This window comes from Ambystoma mexicanum, chromosome 3q, assembly GCF_040938575.1.
Source record: "Ambystoma mexicanum isolate Mex_15411 chromosome 3q, UKY_AmexF1_1, whole genome shotgun sequence".
Classification (NCBI taxonomy): Eukaryota; Metazoa; Chordata; class Amphibia; order Caudata; family Ambystomatidae; genus Ambystoma; species Ambystoma mexicanum.
This window is the reverse complement of record NC_090926.1, coordinates 970305455-970321586: the sequence shown is the minus strand read 5'-3', so window position 1 is coordinate 970321586 and position 16132 is coordinate 970305455.

The following is a 16132-nucleotide window of genomic DNA, read 5'->3' as shown; positions in this document are numbered from 1 at the left end:
GTAGTTCTATCTACAGACCCTTGATGAGGCGTGTGACCGTGTGTACGACACTTCACAGGGGCAAAAAGGAGGCTGATGGGAGGCCTTCGAGGAGTGCATTTCCCCCATCCAGGTAGGATTGGACCAGTGCTTGAACAGTGGATATGAAGCTGTCCAGAAGGAGGAGGGGCTTGACTTTCCACAGGAGGGAGAGCTGATACCAAGCTGTCTGAGTTTTCGTAGCAATGTGTGTTTTGAAGGAGTGGTATTTGTGAAATGTCCCGGGAGGATAGCTCAGCTGCAACGTGCTCACAAGACGACACAAAACAACACAGGTTCGATCACCGGGTCTGCGCTTAGAAACCTCTGGGTATTTATGTGCCTTATAAATACGCAACTAAGACATATTCCTGTAACAGCGCCTCGATGCCCCGGGCTGTGTGAGCGCTTTAAAAAAATAAAATAATAAATCAATAAAATAATGTGGAAACCGAAGGACTTGGCACAGGAGGTGAGCCTGGGTGTAAAGCCCTCAAAGTTCATGGTTGATAGCCAGGTTTGTATGTCTGCATGTTTGATGTTGTTGGTGAAGAGTACAAATTTGGTCTCGGAGGGGTTAAGCTTCAAGTATGCACTGGACTTCCAAGACTCGATCAGCGAGAAGCAGGTTTTGAGCCTATGGATGTCCATGCTGGAGTCGATCTTGAGATATAGTTGTGTGTCCTCAGTGTACTAATGGATCTGGATGCTGTGTGTGGCTAGGAGGGCTCCCAGTGGCTCCATGTATAGGTTGAAGATCACTGGGGAGAGTATGGAGTCCTGCAGGACTGCACAGGTGAAGGGTAGAATTGGCGAACTAGAGGAGTCCATCGAAACAAACTGCTGCTGGTGGGCAATGTAGGACTTGAACCAGTGTAGAACAAGGTTGCTGATCCCCATGCACCGATGTAGGTAGTCTGTGCTGTTGGCCTATTGTGTCGAACACGGCTGAGATTTGAAGTTGAACTAGGAGGCAGGGGTGGCTGTTGTCAAGGATGTTGAGGCCGTTGTCGACCACCTGTATGGTTGCAGGCTCTGTGCTGCACCTGGGACTGAACCAGGAATGGTAGGATTGCAAGAGACTGTTGGTGTTGATGTGTTGCTGCAGTTGTGTATTCCCCTTTTCTCTTCCATGATGTCCCTAATATCCCACAAGTTTTCATGGGCTACTTTAACTCCCTTCCCTGTTTTCCCATTGACAAAACACCACTTTGGCACTGAGACAAAAAAGAGGGATGCCGAATACCAGGATCATGATAATCAGCTAATGAGTGGAGATCGCCTTCACCTGAGAAAGACTGGGTGGTATATATATCCCTCTCGGGTGCAGATTAAGGAGAAGGGGAGTGAGCAGGAGAAGTCAGAGAACCAGATAGAAGTACGGCTGTGGAGGTAACAGGATGCCGGTACCACTGCGGGTCTTGAGAGGGTCTGTCCCTCTCCTGGTCCCCCTTGCACAGCGTGTGCAGCGGAAGGCCGAGATGGTTGTCCGAATCAGCCCGATTGCACCAGAACTGTTCAGGAGCTGAGGTGGCTCAAATCCCGTGTAGCAAAAGCAATGGCAGCCCGAGAGAGGTTGGGTGCCTGGTCGGGAGGAGCTGCATGTGTCGAGGTCCAACGCAGACCCAGCGGGACACAGAGAAATAACTTGCCCAATGATTTTGAGGCAAGGAAGTGACTGTTGACCGCATGCGTACCGATGTTGACCGCATGTGCCGCACAGGTTATTTCAGTTGCGTGTTAGTGAACAATTAGTATGAATGTCAAACTGTCGAAACCCAGTGCAGATATTGCCAAGGGCCGAGAGAGGAGTCAAGAGAGCACAAACATTGCCAAGGGCCAAGAGAGAGCAAGAGTTGCCAATAGTCAAGAGTGCACACACATTTCCCAGGGCCAAGAGAGAGCAAGTGTTGCCAAGAGTACAGGGTGTGCAAGCTTTGCCAAGGGCCAAGAGAGAGTATGTATTGCCAAGAGAGCCGAAGCACTGTCAACAGACAGCTAAAACTGGGTGCAAGTAACTAACGCAAGCACTGCCCAGACCAATAGAAAACTGGTAACCAGATTCCCACTGAAGAAGAAATCCTGTGATTTGCATATTGAAAGAACTGTGAAGCCTGGCAGGTGAGAACACCAAGTTGTTGTCTAGCCAGAATGGGAAGATTTCTGTTGTGTTTGATATTGATGAACTCTCGGAAAATCTGCCAGGAGAATACACCAGTTTCCAAGTGAAGGAACCTTTGCTTTGTGAACTTTTAAAATAATTTTGCCTGACAAGAGGGGCAGGGATGCACCCCCTGCTTGTCAGTTGGAAGTGTTGTGAGAACTTTTGAGAACTGTGCCTTGAGGAAAGTGAACCTTTCATTGGACAAAAGGGGCTGGAACGCACCTCCTATTTGTCATTTTGAAGTGCCTGAAAACTTGGGGAAGGGTGTCCTTTCTGAAGCCACAAGCTGTGAAGAGCCAGTGGACCATTTGTTGCACACCTATCGTTTTGAGACTCAACCCTTACACATTTTGATCTGAGTAGTATGTGAGGGCAAGAATAGGTTTGGATACAGAACATTTGATTTGCATTTCCTGACATAGACTGACCTTAGTTTGAGTTAGGAAGGGAAAATTCCATTTAGAACAGGGCAAGGTTGGCCTTTTCCCAACCCATTTTCCTTTCAATAAAAGTTTATAGCAAAACTGTACCTCTTGTATCAGTGTCTGTTCCATGATGCCTTCACATGTGATAGTAAGGTAGGTAATCAGGATCCAAAGTGAGTAGAGGGAGGATTTGTCCTGTTTTTAGGGTCATTGGGAAGGTGCCTTGAGTTAGGGAGTTGTTTATGATCTCCAGGTAGGGAAGGAGAGCTTCTGCAGGGAGGGTCTTAAAGATGGATACTGGGAAGATGTTAACTGTATATGATGAGGCTTTGAAGGGGGGCAGGGTTTCTACCAGGTCCTCTGTCCAGGGTGTGGAGATTTTGTGAGAAGGGACGTGAGATGGGTCTGTGGATGCAGGGGTGGTGTCGATGTGCTGGCGAATCTTGGTGAATTTTTCAATGAAACAGGTGTTGATGACAGTGGATTTTTTTCAATGGAGTGTGGTATGGCAGTGTTAGGTAGCGGCATGATGTAGTGCTTGACGCTTTGAAGAAGGCTTTGCTTTTGGTATTCTTATAGTAGGAGGTCCAAAAGGTGTTGATTAGTTGTCAGCAGGTTGCTCGCGGTTCCTTGAGGAGCATCAGGTCGGATGCGGTCCTGGATCGACCACAGGTTTTCTCTTGTTTCCTAAGGACTCTTTTGCTGAAGTTGAGCTTTTGCATGTGCCAGAGTGCTGTTTTGGTTTGCAGGTGTTTGATTTCAGAGGTGCGTGTCAGTTTAAGGATGCTGAGAGAGTGGCGTTGAGTGCTTCCAATAGGGAGTTGCAGTTTGGTTGGGGGTGTTCCGTCCTTGTAAGGTGGAGGTTGGCAAGGTCTTCCTTGCAGGCTTCAACCAGGAAGTTCTTGAAGGACCTGAAGGTTTGTTTGATGGATTTCTGTAGGAGTGCTTGACTGGAGTGGTGTGCAGGATGATGAAAGGCCTGGCTAGGTGCCGACCAGTGAAGCAGAAGAGGAGAGCTGTAGTGGAGGGAAGACAGTGCGATGATGATTATGTTGAGGATGTTACCTTTCTCCTGTTTTCGATCTTTTGTGTGTTGTGTGAGGCTGAGGGTGTCGAGAAGGCAGAGGAAAGTTTTCTTCCTCGGTTTGGTGACCTTGTTGCCTGGGAGGTTGAAGTCATCTAGGAAGATGATGTTGGTGTGCGGAGAGACATGGTGATGACCAGGCCGATGAAGTCTCCGATGAAGGTGGTGTTGGATTTTGGTGGTCTGTAGATGAGATGGAGGGTGACTGTGTCCATCGGGGAGAGTGTGAAGTGGCAGGAGAGGACTTTGAAGGAGCCAATGTGGCCAACGCCAAATCTGGTGCCGGCCCCCAAGGTCTTCTGGATGACTGCAAGGCCTGCGCCTGTCTTGTTCGGCTCATCTCTTTGTTGGATGCTTTAGCCATGGGGGACAAGGACATCAGGATGTGGGTGGAGGTGTGTGCCACCCAGGTGTCAGTGATGAAGTTGGTGTAAAGGTCATATGTAGTGATTAAGTTGGCAATATCTGCTGCATGGGTGATAGCTGAGTGGACTTTGGCAAGCATAAACTGCCATGTTGTGGATGGTGAGGAGGAGCTAATGGGCTTGGGGCTGATGTGGGTGACGTTGCTGCATTGTGGCGTCCATGAGGAGGGGTGATGTTGTTTACTTTGCCTGTTGGAGGTCGGATTGGACTGTGGGGGCTGAGGGAGAAAACACATGTCAGCGCATGCTTACATGCTGTCTGAACAGACATCGGGCTCTGGGTCCTCCTGGTGCGAACAGGTTCAAACAGAAATTGTCCTTTTCTTCATCTGCCCTTCACATCGGACACCTGGGCACAAGACGCTCTTGATCTAAGAGTTGAGAGCAGAAAGGAAGAGGCAGGGCTAAGAAGGTGGGTGGGGGCTTAGACCACGTCACCTAGAATCCCATGTTCCTGCTCACCAACTGCAAAGGAAAAGAGGCTGGGGAGCTGCTTAAGTATCAGAAAAGGGCAGCAAAACAAGAAGGCACCAATAATTTAAAGTGTTTGACAGGTGGGCAGATCTTAGGCCATGTGTCCTAGATCCACGTGCACATGCTCACCAACAACCCAAATAGAATACTTCCCTATATAAATATTGTCACACACACTTCCAGATTTGTTATATATTTTACAGAATTTCAACCTCAAAAGGGAAGGACTTTCAAATATATAAAACGCAAGTGCCAACTTTGAAGTTTGATTTTCGTGAGGTTTCAATATATCTGAACTTCAAAACTGCAATGTTCATGCAATGGGTCTGTGTCACTGATCTCCTCTGAGGCTTTTCCCATTGGGATGCAGTGTATGAGAGGCTCAGGTGAGACCATGCATGGGTACGAGTCAGTGGAACTATGTGAGATACCATCCCTAAACCCCTTAAATCTTTTTTTTGTAACATCTGTTTATTAAAGATTTATCATATACATAAATCTAAGTGGGCCTAAACTAGGGATAGTTAGAAGGCCCCTAAGGAGGTACATAACCACTGACTCAGGCAAGTCATGCTGAGCCTGAGTCCGAAATAGGCGTGTCACCTTTTAACGACACCTGGGCAAAGGTGTCACCTTTTAACGATGCCTGGGCAAAGGAGGAGGAAAAGGCTGGGGTAGTCATGAGAGAGGACCGGCACTAGCTCCAACAACCCTGAACCCGGTCAGCCCTAAATGTACCCAGAGATCCCACTGTTCCTATAAGATTCCAAATAAACACCCTTGGAACATTATTCGAGCTTCTGAAGTGCTTATTTGTGGCAGACCCTGTCAAAACACATACAAACACTCACATACACACATACGCATACCCAGCCTTTCTAAATGTGCACCAATGCTCCAATTATAAGGATACCAGACGATACCACGCTGATGATCCCTAATGAGGGTGAACAGCATATGTGGTTTTCTGCATCTTTGTGTAAGAGGATTCAATTCAGCACTACAGCTAAGTTAACGCCTAGTCTAGAATACTGAATGAAAACCCTTATTGATATATCTTTAGGTCCAGTTCATGCGTTCTGGATGACTACCCCTATATAACACCCCTCTCCTGGAATCCCCCTGACCCCACTGAGCCAAGAAGTAGTTCTGTTTTGCAAGTTTAAAAGGTTTATTTGATAATTTAAACAATAGATATATATCACCCTTTATAGTAAATTAATAATTGAATATCACACTTAATCTGATATGATAAATATTAACAACGGAGAATCTGGCACTAGCACACTTCTTATAATCACTAATGAGTTGACATGAAATGGATACGGTAGCACACTGGTAAGTAGGAACAAAAGTATAATGTGGTAGAGGATGCTTTATGTAAGCTCAGGTGGATGCAATATTCAATGAATGCAGTACAGAAAATACTCAATATGATTTCAACCAAACAATGTAATCACTTTTCTCTGGCAATCCCCTCCCCCCCTTGATGCAAGGCAAGGAAATGGAAGGAAAACACACAGTTCTCAGAAATGCAATCAAATGTGATTCAGTTCACCCCAGCAAGCTTAGACTACAGAAGTTTGAAAACACAGGCAAAATGCTTTGATATGTGCTAGCAATGGATGAGAAATATGCTGGAAATGCTTTTAATTCCCTTTCAGAGGTTCAGGGTGAGTGGTATCTAGTTAATATTAGTCCAGGCTCACACTGGCAATGATGCAGGGATAGTTAGCAGGTTAAACGAATTTCTGGCAAATGGAAGGCAAGCAGCAGCAGTTTTTACATGTGAAGAAATTTGCAAATCGAGGTAAAATTCGCGAATGCGTGTTCCGCGATTGCGGTAAAACTATAAGGGGTAGGAATGCGGTTCTAGGTTCGTAGGAAAGCCACGATTCTAACCTTTCAGATGAGAGTTATTGCAAGTCTCTAGCACAAACGGTTGCGGAGATATAAGCGATTTTGTGAAGGTCGTTTTTCAGATTTGAAATTTTAAAGTTCAAAAAGACAAGTGCAGCTTGCAACTAGGAAATGACAAGTGACAGCTTTACAAATGACAGGTGACAGTTAGGAGGCAGTTCTACTTAGATTAAATAGATTGAATTATATTATTTTAACTAGGAGATTGGTTCTGCACAGTTTTCTAGGTACTCACACTATATTCTTGAGTGAAATGGGCCTCGCCATGGATCTGGTCAGATTTTAGACTCGCCTCTGGTCTCTGCACTTCACAGTGATCTGGGTCAGCTCTCTCTGGTTCTCTGGTCTGGGTCTCTAGTTCTGGATAGATTGAAGTCTCTAGTTTGGCTCTCTGGAGGTTTGATGGAGGTAAAGTATGGATTTTTCCGGCAGAGCGTCCCGCTGCAGATGGAATTGAAGGTCCCTATCTGTCCTGTCTGTCTGCTTTTATGTGTTTAGAATGTGGGTGTGTTCTAGCATCACTGACCCTACCTCTCTCTCAGCTTCTAATTGGTCAAACTTCCATTTATCATTTGATTGGGGAATGAACTGTGAGTCAGAGGGATGTCATTTTATGGCTTGCAGATAGGACACTCCTCTGTCAGATTGCACACATTCTATATTTGATAATAAAAGACATATTTCACAGTTACACAGTTGCTTGAAATTACATATACATGGTGTGGCTGAATTTAGCCATGTCTCTGTCCAAATCTGCTGTTTCTAAGAGCTTGCATTCAGAAATGGCACATAATTGACTTTTTAACTGATTTTTCACTTTCTGACATTGACCCAACTTTACATACATGTGTGCAGGGAGTATGGACATTAACTGATGAAGTTTCAGATTTTTAACATGCATACATTTAGAGTAATATCCACTTTTCCGCTAAAACCCCACTGAACACGCCACCGGGTCGAAAAACCTCTTAAAATGTGGGCAGAAAAATCTCAAGAATTATGGTATCATTTATAAAATTTTCACATGTCCGCTCTATGAATGATCCATCTTTTTAAAGTTATGTTCTGGCTCCAAAGGGGTGTGGTTTCCTCTCAGCACAAGGTAGAAATACTGGTTTATCCAGTTCTGCCAAGCCAGCTTGCTCTCACAGGCAGTGCTCCTCCCAGCTTCTGCCAAGAGGAAGCTACATTTTACGACTGCTGTAATAAAACCTTTGCCTGAGTCAGGAGAGGCTCATTGTTCACTTTCCTGCAGAGCACAGGTAATTCAATTATCAGATAGATGGCATATCCTTAGTGTGAGCAGCAAAAGGGCAGCTAGGCCTGGGAACACAGCTGTGACTCAAGTTTCACTCCTGATGGGGGTAGTTGCCAGGCAGAATTCAGTTCCTTAAGCCAGGTTTCAGATAAAATGTCACTTTTTGTTCCCCAGTTCCTGCATTCAAATAAAACTAAACATTTTTACATATGCAGCTAGAATGCTGATTCTAAGTGCAAAACTATGACATTTCAACAGTTACAAAGGCATGTGACACCAAACATAGGTCACTCATTTAATCTAAACATTTTCGATTTTAGTGTCTTTAAATCCAGTGCAACTTAAACTGCTGACTCCATAGCTCAGCCAGTTTTGTTATAAGCATTGTTCTGGGCTCTTCATTTCCCAGATTTTGTAGGCACACAAAACTCCATTCTACCAAATGTCTGCTGGTGTCCAGTGAATATTTTGCACATGTTGCAATGTTTAAAATAGACACTTTGGCTTGCCTTCAGAGAAACACAGGGTGGTTTTAAAACGCCGGCTTTTGGATAGTGGTGAGTACTGGTACTGCACCCCTTTTTGGGATTTAAGAAAATGAATTCCCAACAGTTATGGGTTTGCTTTTGGCAATCAGCATTGCCATTCCCAATGGTTTCAGACTACTGTGTGGGTAGTCCAATGGTGGTTTTAGGCAGTGTCCTTCTGTGCCCATAACATCGGCAAAAATGAGTGGCAGCCTATTCTTCATGCATTTCCCTGTGCATTTTCTGGGAAGCTCTGGCCATCATGATGTTTTCCATGTCAGTACTGCACAGTTTTGAGGTATGGCTCGGATGCATGGGTAAATACATCCCACAAGCCCCCCTCTTGCGATGGCCATTCTATTTCACGAATGGGACTCGCAAGACCTGGGATGTTTCCTCATCTTCTTCCAATAGATGGCACAGTTCAGCATCTTTTCCTCCATCCGGTACTGATCGATCGGTTCTCCTCGCCGGTCCTGATGGGAATATTGGGCGGTCCACTGGGCCCATTGGATCTTCGTTCCCGGTCTCCGGATCATCCTCCTTGGCCAGTCTCAAGGTCTTCTTTCTCCTAGGACGACAAAGGAAGAGCGGCAATACCTACTCATAGACTTTTTCCACCACTGTTGAGATAGTGGGGCAGCATATGCATTTCATCATCACGAAACATTACATTCTTATTTTGAAAAAATAAAAACAGTATAACTAAGAGACAGTTTCATGCAAATCACAATATTTTAGAGACTAGATGTGGTATGTTTTATGGTTGGAACTGAATTAGTCTGAGACAGTACCCGCTAGGATTCCAGAGGATTCCTCCAGTTGTTGCAGAGTGTGCCTGGGATGGCAACATTTCAACTGGTTTATGTGGACCCACTTGTCTTCCCCCTCTGCCGAACCGCCTTTGGGGATGTGGATCTTGTAGGCCACAGGGGAGATCTTGTCGATGATCTCAAATGGTCCCTTCCATGTAGGCAAAAATTTGCGCTGCTTGGCCTGGTTCCTTTGGAAGTTGTATAGATAGACCCGGTCTCCCACCTGATATTCCTTCCTGGAAGTTTTCAGGTCATAGTGGGTCTTCATGCTATCAGCTGATCTTTCTAGATTCCGCTGAGCATAAGCAAAAGCATGTTGGAGGTGTTTCCTTAAATTCTCTACATACTCATGAGTAGTGGAGGCATTTATCAGTGTCTGCTCTTGGGTCCTGTAGAGCAAATGCTGAGGAAGCACCATCTTGCGCCCAGTCATCAACTCAAATGGTGACATTTTGGTTGCAGATGAAGGGGTAGATCTGATAGCCATTAGGACCAGAGGTAATCGGATATCCCAACTTGGCCCAGAATCTGCCACAAACTTCTTTAATATGCTCACAATTGTCCGGTTATATCTCTCTACTGCCCCAGAAGACGCTGGTCTATAAGCAATATGCAGCTTTCTCTTGACCCCCAGTATCTCCCACATCTTTGTCATTACTTCACTGGTGAAGTGGCTACCTCTGTCTGACTCAATCCTTTGAGGTAGACCAAAACGGGAAAAGATGTGGTTAATCATCAAGGCAGCTGCAGTTTCTGCCTTGCAATTTGGGGCTGGGAGACATTCCACCCACTTGGTAAACAAGCATGTCACGGTCAACATGTACTTATTCCCCCTAGCCGAGCGAATCACAGGGCCTACAAAGTCGATTTGTAAATCTGACCATGGCAGTGTCATTCCCCTCTTTTGTAAAGGTGCCCGGTGCGTAAGGGATGATGGCTGAAATTGTGCACACACAAGACACCCCTTCAAGTATTGGTCGAGGTCCTGCCCCATGTGTGGCCAGTATGCAACCTCTCTTAAGATTTCCAATGTTGTGTGAAACCCCCTGTGACCGGCAGTGGCCGCATCATGGGCGTGACTTAACATCAGGCTTCGGAATGAGGTAGGAACCACCCACTGATCGTGGCCAGCTTTGGATTTCCTTACCAACAAACCGTCTTGGATCCGGAACATTTTTGGACATTTCATCAACACTCTTAGGTCCTCTTTCCCAATGTAATCGGTATCCGTCAGGGGAAAGTTCTCAGGGTCCTCAAGGTGCTGGTAAAATTTACCAATAATTGGATCCCCCTTCTGAGCAGTAATCAAATCAGCATCAGGGGTCTCCTTACTCCATTGTGCAATTGAAAGGTCGTTGTGAGCATTTGTCTGGGACCTAGTGATAGCGGTGACCTGGATTTCCCCCAACAGGGACTCAATCTCAATTAGATCCCCTTGGATGGCCCCGGTTTTGGCCAGCTGATCAGCTAAGTCATTTCCAGTTTTGTCTGGTCCCTCTACTTTGGAATGACCCTTGATCTTTTTCCAGTAGATGGTCATCTCATTCGATGTGACCAGATCATCAATGTTTTGGATCAACTTCCCATGTTTCAAGGGTTTGTTGTTAGCACATAACATGCCTCTGGTTTTCCAATTAACCAGGTGCTCCACGAACCCGTTCCGTACATAATCCGAATCTGTGATTATGACCAGTTCGTGGAGTTGATGCTGGACAGCAGTGAGGATGGCCTGATGCACAGCCATCAATTCTGCCACCTGACTACTTCGGGGACCAATTTTGTATCCAGCGGAGGGTTCTGGGGACTCATTCACCCATGCATTCCCTACGCCGGCCACCAGTTCTTTCTCCCCGTCGTTGTCAACATGGTAAGAGCATCCATCCACATAGACAGTGGGCATTCCCTCACACTTGTCCTCTTCAAAGACTTTGTGTGGGGAATTAAGGTATGCCTCCATGTTGTCCTTGATTTTTAGACTTTCGTCCTCGAGACAGTTTTCTCTGGCACAATCATGCAAGTCAGCCAGACCTTGCGCGAGGGGACTCTTCTTGTTTTGGCCATATCTGACCTCCACAGGAAAGCCTTGCATTGACAGAATCCAGGAAGTAATTCGGGAATTACTCACATTTCCGGCCCGGATTCTGTCACTTTGGAGATATTGCAGAGGCTGGTGTGGAGTCTCCACTATGATGTGTTCCCCCTGGATAAACGGGCGGTAATTCTTCAATGCCCACACCTTTGCCAGGAGTGCCTTCTCACAATCGTTGAATTTTTCCTCCACAGAGGATAAAGTTTTGCTCGCATAGGAGATTACTTTATTGACCTTGTCATGCTTTTGATATAATACTGCCATCAAGCACGTATTAGAGAACCCTGTCTCCAGGAAGAACTCCTTGTTTCTGACCGGGTAAGCTAGGCAAGGCGCTTGTGAGAGGCTTCTTTTGAGTTGTTTTACCGCCTCGGCTTGTTCTGGACCCCATTCCCACTTGACCCCCCACTTCAGGAGATGAATCAGGGGTCTGGTGATCTCTGCGTAGCCCTCAATGAACTTTCTGCTGTAATTAGTCAGTCCAAGGAGGCTCCTTAGTTCTCGCAGAGTTGTGGGGTCTTTCAGTTTCTGAAGTGCTTCCACTTTCTTTTCCTGGGGACAAAGACCCTGAGGAGTAATCTCATGCCCCAAGAAGTTAACACGGGTTTTACACCACTGTGCTTTCTGAAAGGAAAGTTTTGCTCCGGCGGCCCTCAACTGTGTCAGAACATAACGGATCTCTGCTATGTGTTCCTCAACAGTTGAGCTTTTGATGAGGACATCATCTACATAAGCCAGGTTACCCCTTGCACCCAAGTCGGGCATGGCCTTGTGTAGAAAAATGTTGAATTAATTGCCGGAGTTGAGGTATCCGAAGGGAGTCCGGGTCCATGTGTACTGCTGGCCCCCAAAGGTAAAAGCCAGCTTGTATTGGTCCTCCCTACTGACAGGCACAGTCCAGTATCCATTGGTCAGGTCTATTGCAGTGAATACCTGTGACCCCTGGATCTGGGCCAGCCCTTGGTCAATGTAGGGCAGAGGCCATCGGGAAGTATGGACCCGTTTGTTGAGCTCCCTGAGGTCGGCGCAGAGTCTCCACTGGCCGTTTGGCTTCAATATCCCCAGCACCGGATTATTGAAGGTGCTGTGGACTGGACGGATTATTCCCCGGGACTCAAGGTTCTTAATTATTTCAGTAAGGGACTCCATTGATGCGAGAGGCAAGCGATATTGCTTCACAAACACAGGAGTCATGCCAGGGTCCGTGGGGATTGTTGTTGTGTGGATGTCAGTGCGACCACAGTCATATGAGTCTACCGCAAAGAGATCTTGGAAATCCAAGAAAACTTGTTTCAACTTTTGCTTTTGTTCCAGAGTCACACAGGCATCAGCTAGGTTGACTCTCTCTTCCACCATCTGCCTGAAGCCTGGAAAGACTTCTGGTTTGGCTATCTCCGCGGCCTCCTCCAGCTGGGTGGAGAAGTCCCTGGTCAGAGTGCTGATTTGGACCGGAGGCTTCAGGTGGGAAAGGCAGCCCTCATGTACCTGGAAAATCACCTCATCCCTCCTGAAGTCACACGTCACATCTTCCTTACCATAGGGGCAGGAAGTGTACACCAGGAAGTTCCCCCCATGCCGGGTAAAAATCCTGTCTGGTGTTGTATTGTCATCACTGTCACTGTCAACGCAGTCCTTGGGGATTGGCCCTAACAGTTCATTTACAAGATCAATGGAGAAATGTCGGTCATCAACCGCCGTTCCAATAATGGTGCCTGCGGCTAGAGTAATACTCTTTAAGTCGCTGTTATCCACCTCTATTAGAATGGTGTCATGTTCTATGTTGACTAATGGAGTTGGGTTTACCCCCAACCCTTGCTGTTGGAGAGAAGCATTTAGATGTATGTAAGCATCAGGGTTTTTCAACTCTTGTCCCCTTTTAACTTTCACTTCCAGGGAGAATTGTCGGGTCCTTTCTGGGATGGTGACTTCCTCTTTAACCTGAATTTCAACTGCATACGGTAGCAATTGAGCTGACCTAAATGCTTTTTCTGGATCATCAAAGCCCATGGGATTATCCGCTAATCGGGACCAAGCTTTGAAGTTTATTAGGTCCAAACTAATGGCAAAGCGATTGAGAATGTCACTGCCTAAGTAAAAGGCGGCAGTGACGTCTCGCACGACCCAACAATTATGGACTATGCTCTCGTTGCCAATGGAGATTTTGAGCATACACCTGCTTGGCAGGAGATGTTTTGAATTGGGTGCTTCCAGGTCCATTTCCCACTTGTCTATCAGTTTGAAGGTGGGAATGGCTGGATCTTTTGGGAGTTGGCGAAACATGGCTTCGCTGATGAAGCTCTTACCGTTGTTCACACACACTCGAGCGAGAACAGAGTCCTTCCCCTCATTTAACTGAACAGGGATGAACAACTGCTCTCCAATTTGCTGAATATCAGCCAGGCTTTGAGCTGATTTCACATCTTCCTGGACTATAGGAGTGGGAGTTCCTGATTGTGGATTAGTATAGAATTTCAGAGTGTTTCCTTCCAGCGTGGAATACCACTTTAGACTGGAAGGAAGGTTGATTTTCAGAAATAGAGAGGACCCCCCATCACCAGTCTGTTGTCCTACTGCTATTACTGTCACGTCTGGAATTTGGTTGTTCTGGAAGTGGAATTCTACTTGGTCTGATTTTTGTTCAACCATGTGGCATGTGCCGTTTAAACTAACATGGTTGACACTCTGTTTTAATTTTATGGGTCGGCTAGTCTGGGTCCAGAGGACCTTGTTTACGCAATCAATTAGGGGTGACAACCTTCTCAGGAGGTCATTCCCTAGTAAACAAGGGGTGCCCTCCGGGGTCACAACTATGACCGGGTGTTTCAACTTATGTCGCCCAATTTTAATGTCCAAGTCTGCAGTCCCCTCAACGGGAATTTCCTTCCCGTCAAAGTTCTGCAGTTGTCCAGGAAGAGAGGTGAGAGGAATTTGGTAATTCTCTCCCCTTCCTGCATTCAGTTCGTCAAAGGCCCTTCTGGACAGAAGGGTAGCTTGAGATCCAGTGTCCACCAGTGCCGAGATTGTACCCTGCCCCTGTACTTGTACCGGGGCATAATATCTTTCCTCCTTCTCCTCAAGGGGGCACAGATAATGTACATTTTTGGACAACTGGTGGGCTAATTTTCTGGTTTTGGACATCGTAAGCGAAGAGATTTGGGCAGAATCTTGTGGAGAGCCTTGGGAATCAGAAAGAAAAATTTGGCAACTGGAGATCAGAGCCATTGTGGGTTCCCCTGGCTCCGGTTCTGGGCCGCCCCCCCCTTTTTGGAGGCAGTCACCAGGATGGGTTTGAACCAGGGGATTTTCTTGCTGTTGGTTCTGGGATGAGATGGTGGGCGGCGGTAGCTCAGTCTCCACATCTCCCCAGTCTGGATTTGCATCCCTAGGGACCCATTTTTCTTTGGGAGGAGTTCCCCCCTCTCTGAAGGAGAAGATCCTTTTCCCCGGATCCTCTGAGAATCCCTCTCCCTCAAATTGGAAGATCTGTACCTCCTCCTCAAACTGAGTCTGTTTGGGTCTTTTGTTTCTCCTACCCCCCCTCTGCTCCTTAGGAGGCAGACTTTCAGGGGCAAGAGATTTTGTTTCCGGTTCCTGGGTTTCCAGGGGCTGTTTACAAGTGAGGAAGGAAGCTTCCTCCAAGGCTTTACACCCCCCTTCCCTTTGTGCCTCCTCCCTGGGAACCGGTGAGTTATCGGGGTGCTGCCCCCGTCATTGTTCTGGAGCACCAGGTCCAGAGTTGGGTACGTTCTGCGCCGGCATGCCGATCTGAGGGTTCTGCTGAGCCCTCAGTATGTGACCCAGATCCCGCGCCATGTTTTGAACCTGGCGCTCTAACTGGGAAACCCGCTCAGGCTGATACGGGGCCCTGTTTTCTCCCCTGGGCTGATCCCGGGAAGGGTAGCTGTCCCTCCTCTGGTAATACCCCGGGTTGGGAAGATTTGGGTACCCCTCCACCCTTGGCCTCCCCTCTCCCGGATTCAGTGGTCTGGGCTCAGGGAATTGGGGAAAGAAGGATGGATGGTTTTGGGGCTGAAAGTCGGGTGGATATCTGGGGAAAAAGTTCTGCCCAGGGTTTGGTAAATTTCTGCCCTCCTGTGGGAAGTTTGGAGGGAAGTTCCCTGGGTTAGGTGCTTGGCTGGATCCCCCCCCTTGGGCTGGAGGAGTCCACACATAACCCAGGATGGGTCGATTTCCCTTGTAACGGGGACTTACATAATCAGGAGAGCGAGGGACCCCATTTGTGGGGCTGCCTCCTTGGCTCCCTGTCTGTGACTGACCCGAGGACCTCCTGGGCCTAGCATTATTAGGTGCAGGTAGGTTTTTAGGCCCCCCCATCTCCAAATCCAAAACGGGGGTGACCTTTACCTCTGCCACCTTGGCAGCAGCAGGGGTGCTGTTGGCTTTGGGGTTTTTCTGGGCATTACTTTTGCTATCTACCGGTTTCTGCACCTCATAGATCCGGGTAGCCTGTTCAATGACCCAGTCTAAAGATCTTTTCTCGTGAAAATCCCTCACGAGCTGGGTCATGATATATTTGGGCAAGGCATGGAAAAACGTATTAATAAATTCCCTGCTATCCGTGCGCACCCTTCTTGTGGTCTGTGCAAAAGCACGCTTTAACTCCTGCACAAATTCTTGTGGGGCCTGATCCTCCCCACATTGCAAATTGTAGGCTGCCTTGCGAGCCTCTTGAGGATTTCTGTGAACAGAAAAATGTTTCAAGATGGCCGCCTTATAGGTGGACCATCTTAAATGATTTTGGTCCTCCAGCCCCGCAAAGAAACTGGAGTATTCCGGGGAGAAGGTCCACTTTACATATTGAATACAGCTTTGGCTGTCCTTCAAATGGAATGTCTCCATCATTTGTTCAAACAACTCTAAGTGCTCCCAAACAGAATACTTAGCGTTCTTATGGTAAGGCGTGATGACGCTC